The sequence below is a fragment of the Lactuca virosa genome, chromosome 3, assembly GCF_052849685.1.
Source record: "Lactuca virosa cultivar CGN04683 chromosome 3, Lactuca_virosa_CGN04683_v6, whole genome shotgun sequence".
NCBI classification, from domain to species: domain Eukaryota; kingdom Viridiplantae; phylum Streptophyta; class Magnoliopsida; order Asterales; family Asteraceae; genus Lactuca; species Lactuca virosa.
In genome coordinates, this window is record NC_136428.1 from 172695231 (window position 1) to 172703832 (window position 8602).

Sequence of the window (8602 nt, forward strand, 5' to 3'; positions counted from 1 at the left end):
AAGACCAGGATATTTGGCTCTAAATAATTCTTTAATTTTCTTTGATAATATTGGTGGAAGTTTGGTGAAGAATTTCTCTGTTGTGGATGGGAAGAACATCCTGCCTGATTTTGAAGCCAAAATCCTGAATTCATCAAGGAATTTCCATAGGTCTTTTGTGTGTTCACAGGTGAGTCGTTCAAGATCTCTGTAGGCTGCATCTTGTTCTTCAGTAGATCCTCGGTAGGGGTCTTCCAGAAGAATAATTTGGCGAACTTGTGAAGTAATGTTTTGTGGGTCGTCCGCTATAGCCTCTAGTGTGGTGTAGGCATCAGGGTACATGGTTCGCCATTGTTGCCACATTCTTTTTTCATTTTCTCCAAATAGATTTTCAACAAATGCAAGTTTTGCTTTGTTGTCAGGCCAATCTTGGTCGTTGAGTCTATTAATTGTTATAGACTCCCATCTGGAGATTACGTCTGCCCATAAGCCTGGATCTGCTGGTAAGATTAGTAAAACTCCTGTGCCGAGGTGGGCTGGTGGTAATGTCCACTGCTGATTATAGTATTCACCATATCCTCCTTTAAACACTCTATTGGTTCTTGGATAGTTGAACCCTGTGGGTTGCTGCTGTTGTTGTTGTCTAGCAGGTGGGTAGGTTGGGAGACCCATATTATGATCACTTGGAGGATCATATTGTCCGCTTTCTTCTGTATTTGGGAAGGCTAACTGCTCTAGGTCTCTTCTGAGCTTTCGGATTCTTGGATATTCCATAGCGTCTTCTTCGGTTGTGACGGCAACTGTTTTTTCTGTGTTTATCGCACCAAAGGGGTCTTTCTGATCATGTTCATCTTCGTCTTGTTCATCATCCGTCTCCCAGCCGGAAGGTATGATGTCCTCTATTGCAATTGTTTCAGAAGGGGGATCATATTTGACCAGATAGTCAAATTTTCCAGATGGCTCTCCTAGAGTATCCCAATTGTTTTGTTGAATAAATGCCCCAATAAATTCTTCTTCAGGCTCATCTTGCTCAAGGACTTCTCTATCATTATTGTCAACAGAGTATCTTCTAGGTTCTGGCCTTCGTGAGTATCTTGTGAACTTTAAGCTTTGTGATCTGTCAAGCCTGTTATTGACAGCTACTCCGATTGGAACTCTGACTGTTGCTTGAGTTGATGGTTGAAGGTGCCAACTTCTTCCCTCAAGGTCTGATATGCTTAGATTCTCGCCTGGAATTGCTATGATTCCGCTTGTTTCCAGGTGGTCTACTGCATTTTGGACTTCATATTCAAAGCCCATGTAGCTGGTGTTTGATAATCTTCCGGTGAGATTAATGGTTACCAGGAGGTTGCTTTCTCCTCCTTGCCATGCTTCATAGCCATGAGTTTGGATTGCAACTTCAATGTGGTTATGGAAATCTTCTGTGCTTATCATCATATTTGGCACCATATAGATTAACTGCGTTCCTGCAGATAAGTCTATTTCCATTGTCCCTATGATGGCTGTACTGTTTTCCCATCTAGTATCACGGAGTACTGCTAGTGCCATAGTCCCTGCTCCTCTCCTATGGAGTGCATGTATGCGGATCATAATTAATCCCATGTGTACATGTTGCAACCCTGATTCTTGAAGTTGTCTGTAACTTTGATCATTACAGAGCCTTATATTTGTCTGTTGCCCTTCTGTTACCAGTATCCTTCTTTCTGAATAGTGTTGATACACTCTGTGACGAACTGTGGTTCTGTTGTTGGAGTACAGGACTTCTGCCGGAACGAGACTTGCCCTTCTGCTTCTTGAAAGTTCTAGTTGTCTTTCTGGGCTAACCATGGATTCTAAGGTTCTGTTGTACCTTGTTCCAAACGTCCTCTGAAGACTTCTTCTTGTGTTGTACTGAAGTCGTTGAATCTGTTGATATCCTCGTATCTGATCTTCTTGTGTTGGTGGTTGAGTCTGGGTTACAGATTCTCTGTTAAGAACGGCTGCCCTGTGGCTCATTTTCTCGAGTCTTTCTTGTATTCTTCTTTAAATATTATGTTGGGATCTTGGTAAAAGTATATAGGACCTTGTTTTCTTGAAGTGACTGTTTTTTCCGTAATTGAAACTTTGTCTAACCGTTTGGATAAGCTGATGATGGATTCTTCAAGGTCTGCGGGTGTTGCTTCTTTTCCACGACTGACTTCCTTTTGTAGTCTTTCAACCTTTTCTTCTATTTCTGAAAGCTTCTGGTTTTGCTTTATTACTAGATATAATAGGGTGTTGTTTTGTTTAATTATGGCTGCGTTTTGCGCTGCTACACCACTTTTGTAATCAGATGGTTTTGCAAATCCAACTGCAGGTGAATCAAAGTCTTCTGTTGCACCGACGGCTTCCTGATAGTCCGAACTAGCTCTGACACTAGCTAGGCTCATGAGGTTAAGAAGGCTCTTACTTCATGCAGAAGGCGTTCAACCTTCTGGATCTTCTGATTAAGGTCTTCCGTGAGTTTGAGTGCTTCTTTCTCAACCAATTTTGGTTGCTCGGCTATTCTTTGAACTAGATCGAGAACTTGACTTTTAGTGAGGGGTTGATATTGATGTACTTCAAACGAGATTTGCTGTAGGCTTTTTCTGGTTTCACTCTGGGTTTTTCTTATCAATTCCTCACAGGTTTCTAAACGAAGTTGTAATTCCTTTTGATTTTCAAGTATCTGATGAAAACGTTTGATGCAAACTTTTGCGTGTAAAAGTAGTTTATCATGAATACAGGAAATATTATTACTTAAAACTGGCAGCTTGACCTTTTGAGTTTCTTCAAGGTTGAGATATTCAAGGTTAGCAGTTCGGGAATGTTTATACCAATCTGCTATATCTTGTTCAAAACGATCAGTCATAGAAAATAATAACTTCTGTATTTATACTAAGGGAGTTACTATTCTTATTGGACTTGTGGATGCTAAAATTCTTTGAAAAATGTTCACGTTTCCACACATAATTCCCCCTTCTGGGTACTTGATCGCGTGTACTTTGGCTTTTACATTAGTTTTTGAAAACAGGACCCACATAAATAAGAAATCCAATAACAACCGTTTAGGATAATACAGACGATATTACTTTAAATAACCAAAGATTTTTAAACAAAACTAGAAGAAAAGTACAAATATCCTTTTCCTGCAAACCTTGAATGGGCTTTTAAGCTACCATGCTTATAAACGCTTTGTTCATAAGCTCTGATACCAAATAAAAATATTTACCAGGAAAGTATTTTTATTCTAAGAACAAAGACTAAATCTTAGAATATTCAAACATATTTATTAAAACTTACTTGAAAAAAAAGGTTTAAGAACTTCCAGCTTATATTTCACACAATATGATTCTTACAAGGGAGATAGAGAGAGAAGTGTATATGCTTTTCGATGCCTCTCTATCGGAAAATAAACACACTTATTTATACAAGATTTTAAGTGGACAACTCAATTATAGAGAAAACCCACGATAAGGTAGCTGGACCACCTATTATTCAAACTTATTCACAGCTGGCTTCAATAATTCTCAGGACTGCTGTGAGGTGGGGCAGGTTTCTAGAGAAAATTTGACAAACCAGGCAAAGTAGGATAATAATTTAAATGACGATTCCACAGGAGACAATAACAAAGAGGAAGAATGTAACTGTACCAGTTACATTCTTGAAGATGACGGATGGGATGACGCTATACTCCATACACTAGGCCTTCTTTCGAAGAGAACCAATATACGTGGAGCCAGATACTGTCGACTCTAAAAAGCAACGTGTTCGGACCACTTTACAGCTGTTTGTCTGTTTGTTTAAATTATTATCCTACTTTGCCTGGTTTGTCAAATTTTCTCTAGAAACCTGCCCCACCTCACAGCAGTCCTGAGAATTATTGAAGCCAGCTGTGAATAAGTTTGAATAATAGGTGGTCCAGCTACCTTATCGTGGGTTTTCTCTATAATTGAGTTGTCCACTTAAAATCTTGTATAAATAAGTGTGTTTATTTTCCGATAGAGAGGCATCGAAAAGCATATACACTTCTCTCTCTATCTCCCTTGTAAGAATCATATTGTGTGAAATATAAGCTGGAAGTTCTTAAACCTTTTTTTTCAAGTAAGTTTTAATAAATATGTTTGAATATTCTAAGATTTAGTCTTTGTTCTTAGAATAAAAATACTTTCCTGGTAAATATTTTTATTTGGTATCAGAGCTTATGAACAAAGCGTTTATAAGCATGGTAGCTTAAAAGCCCATTCAAGGTTTGCAGGAAAAGGATATTTGTACCTTTCTTCTAGTTTTGTTTAAAAATCTTTGGTTATTTAAAGTAATATCGTCTGTATTATCCTAAACGGTTGTTATTGGATTTCTTATTTATGTGGGTCCTGTTTTCAAAAACTAATGTAAAAGCCAAAGTACACGCGATCAAGTACCCAGAAGGGGGAATTATGTGTGGAAACGTGAACATTTTTCAAAGAATTTTAGCATCCACAAGTCCAATAAGAATAGTAACTCCCTTAGTATAAATACAGAAGTTATTATTTTCTATGACTGATCGTTTTGAACAAGATATAGCAGATTGGTATAAACATTCCCGAACTGCTAACCTTGAATATCTCAACCTTGAAGAAACTCAAAAGGTCAAGCTGCCAGTTTTAAGTAATAATATTTCCTGTATTCATAATAAACTACTTTTACACGCAAAAGTTTGCATCAAACGTTTTCATCAGATACTTGAAAATCAAAAGGAATTACAACTTCGTTTAGAAACCTGTGAGGAATTGATAAGAAAAACCCAGAGTGAAACCAGAAAAAGCCTACAGCAAATCTCGTTTGAAGTACATCAATATCAACCCCTCACTAAAAGTCAAGTTCTCGATCTAGTTCAAAGAATAGCCGAGCAACCAAAATTGGTTGAGAAAGAAGCACTCAAACTCACGGAAGACCTTAATCAGAAGATCCAGAAGGTTGAACGCCTTCTGCATGAAGTAAGAGCCTTCTTAACCTCATGAGCCTAGCTAGTGTCAGAGCTAGTTCGGACTATCAGGAAGCCGTCGGTGCAACAGAAGACTTTGATTCACCTGCAGTTGGATTTGCAAAACCATCTGATTACAAAAGTGGTGTAGCAGCGCAAAACGCAGCCATAATTAAACAAAACAACACCCTATTATATCTAGTAATAAAGCAAAACCAGAAGCTTTCAGAAATAGAAGAAAAGGTTGAAAGACTACAAAAGGAAGTCAGTCGTGGAAAAGAAGCAACACCCGCAGACCTTGAAGAATCCATCATCAGCTTATCCAAACGGTTAGACAAAGTTTCAATTACGGAAAAAACAGTCACTTCAAGAAAACAAGGTCCTATATACTTTTACCAAGATCCCAACATAATATTTAAAGAAGAATACAAGAAAGACTCGAGAAAATGAGCCACAGGGCAGCCGTTCTTAACAGAGAATCTGTAACCCAGACTCAACCACCAACACAAGAAGATCAGATACGAGGATATCAACAGATTCAACGACTTCAGTACAACACAAGAAGAAGTCTTCAGAGGACGTTTGGAACAAGGTACAACAAAACCTTAGAATCCATGGTTAGCCCAGAAAGACAACTAGAACTTTCAAGAAGCAGAAGGGCAAGTCTCGTTCCGGCAGAAGTCCTGTACTCCAACAACAGAACCACAGTTCGTCACAGAGTGTATCAACACTATTCAGAAAGAAGGATACTGGTAACAGAAGGGCAACAGACAAATATAAGGCTCTGTAATGATCAAAGTTACAGACAACTTCAAGAATCAGGGTTGCAACATGTACACATGGGATTAATTATGATCCGCATACATGCACTCCATAGGAGAGGAGCAGGGACTATGGCACTAGCAGTACTCCGTGATACTAGATGGGAAAACAGTACAGCCATCATAGGGACAATGGAAATAGACTTATCTGCAGGAACGCAGTTAATCTATATGGTGCCAAATATGATGATAAGCACAGAAGATTTCCATAACCACATTGAAGTTGCAATCCAAACTCATGGCTATGAAGCATGGCAAGGAGGAGAAAGCAACCTCCTGGTAACCATTAATCTCACCGGAAGATTATCAAACACCAACTACATGGGCTTTGAATATGAAGTCCAAAATGCAGTAGACCACCTGGAAACAAGCGGAATCATAGCATTTCCAGGCGAGAATCTAAGCATATCAGACCTTGAGGGAAGAAGTTGGCACCTTCAACCATCAACTCAAGCAACAGTCAGAGTTCCAATCGGAGTAGCTGTCAATAACAGGCTTGACAGATCACAAAGCTTAAAGTTCACAAGATACTCACGAAGGCCAGAACCTAGAAGATACTCTGTTGACAATAATGATAGAGAAGTCCTTGAGCAAGATGAGCCTGAAGAAGAATTTATTGGGGCATTTATTCAACAAAACAATTGGGATACTCTAGGAGAGCCATCTGGAAAATTTGACTATCTGGTCAAATATGATCCCCCTTCTGAAACAATTGCAATAGAGGACATCATACCTTCCGGCTGGGAGACGGATGATGAACAAGACGAAGATGAACATGATCAGAAAGACCCCTTTGGTGCGATAAACACAGAAAAAACAGTTGCCGTCACAACCGAAGAAGACGCTATGGAATATCCAAGAATCCGAAAGCTCAGAAGAGACCTAGAGCAGTTAGCCTTCCCAAATACAGAAGAAAGCGGACAATATGATCCTCCAAGTGATCATAATATGGGTCTCCCAACCTACCCACCTGCTAGACAGCAACAACAGCAGCAACCCACAGGGTTCAACTATCCAAGAACCAATAGAGTGTTTAAAGGAGGATATGGTGAATACTATAATCAGCAGTGGACATTACCACCAGCCCACCTCGGCACAGGAGTTTTACTAATCCTACCAGCAGATCCAGGCTTATGGGCAGACGTAATCTCCAGATGGGAGTCTATAACAATTAATAGACTCAACGACCAAGATTGGCCTGACAACAAAGCAAAACTTGCATTTGTTGAAAATCTATTTGGAGAAAATGAAAAAAGAATGTGGCAACAATGGCGAACCATGTACCCTGATGCCTACACCACACTAGAGGCTATAGCGGACGACCCATAAAACATTACTTCACAAGTTCGCCAAATTATTCTTCTGGAAGACCCCTACCGAGGATCTACTGAAGAACAAGATGCAGCCTACAGAGATCTTGAACGACTCACCTGTGAACACACAAAAGACCTATGGAAATTCCTTGATGAATTCAGGATTTTGGCTTCAAAATCAGGCAGGATGTTCTTCCCATCCACAACAGAGAAATTCTTCACCAAACTTCCACCAATATTATCAAAGAAAATTGAAGAATTATTTAGAGCCAAATATCCTGGTCTTGGATCAGGAGTCCTACCAGCGATCAAGTTCACACATAGCTTTGTTGCAGAAATGTGCAAAGAAGCTGCCCTACAAAAAGAATTAAGAGCACTTGACTTCTGTTCTAACATCCCAATCCCCGGATATTATAAAGCAACAAAGAAATACGGCCTCAGAAGATCAACAACATACAAAGGTAAACCCCACAAAACCCACATCAAGGTCTTCAAGAGGAAATATAAAGACGATAGGAGCAGGATTTCCAAATGCAAGTGCTACATCTGTGGAAAGGAAGGACACTTTGCACGAGACTGCAGAAGTGAAAAAGGGAATATGGCTAGAGCCGCCGTATTTCAAAATATGGAACTTGGTGATGAATGGGATGTCATTTCAGCCGACAATGATGATTCTAGTGTTTATAGTTTTTCCGAAGGAGAGCAAGGAAAAACAAATCAGAACATTGGGACATTAATCAATGAATCACCACTTGAAGAAACATGTTTTATGTTCCATCCAGGAAGTTCTTCACAAATTCAAAAGCAAACACAGGAAGTGGGCTCATGGAGGCCAGACAAACAACTTCCTCAAAATAGCAAAAATTGTCAGCATAATTGGGAAGAAAATGGTCTGACAAACCATGTGATGTGCTATTATTGTGGGATAGCTACAACACATAGGTCCAGGTTACATTGCTCACACTGTAAGCTCACAACATGTGCTCTTTGTGCCTTCAATTACCTTGGCAAAAGGATAACAATCAAAAGAGAAGAAAGAATTGCTGAAAGTACCCAACGAGAGGTTCAGTTGCTAAAAGAACTTTTGCAAGAAAAAGACAAGAATTTCAAACAAGCCCTCCAAGATCAAGCCAAGGAATATGCAGAAAGACTCAGGACTGAAGGGCATGCGCTCTTAAATAGAGACATTGACACTCTAAAACTGCAAAATGAAATACGAAGCTTAAAGGAAACTCTAATGGAGCAAAGAGTTGAAATAGCAAACATGCAGAAAGACTATGAACACCAGCTGCATAATAGAATTATGGATGTTCATATTCTTAAAGATCAGCTTAGAATGGCAAGAGAAAAGATAAAAGATTTAGAGGAAGAGATAAGATGCTTCCAAGAAATAAACACGCCCGAACCAGAAACCCCATACCAGGACTCTCAAAATCCTTACTCGAATGAACAATTCCCACCCTTAGAAACCCAGAAGTCAGCCAAAGTATTCATCGAAACAGAAGTCCACCATTCAATGAATACAGTTG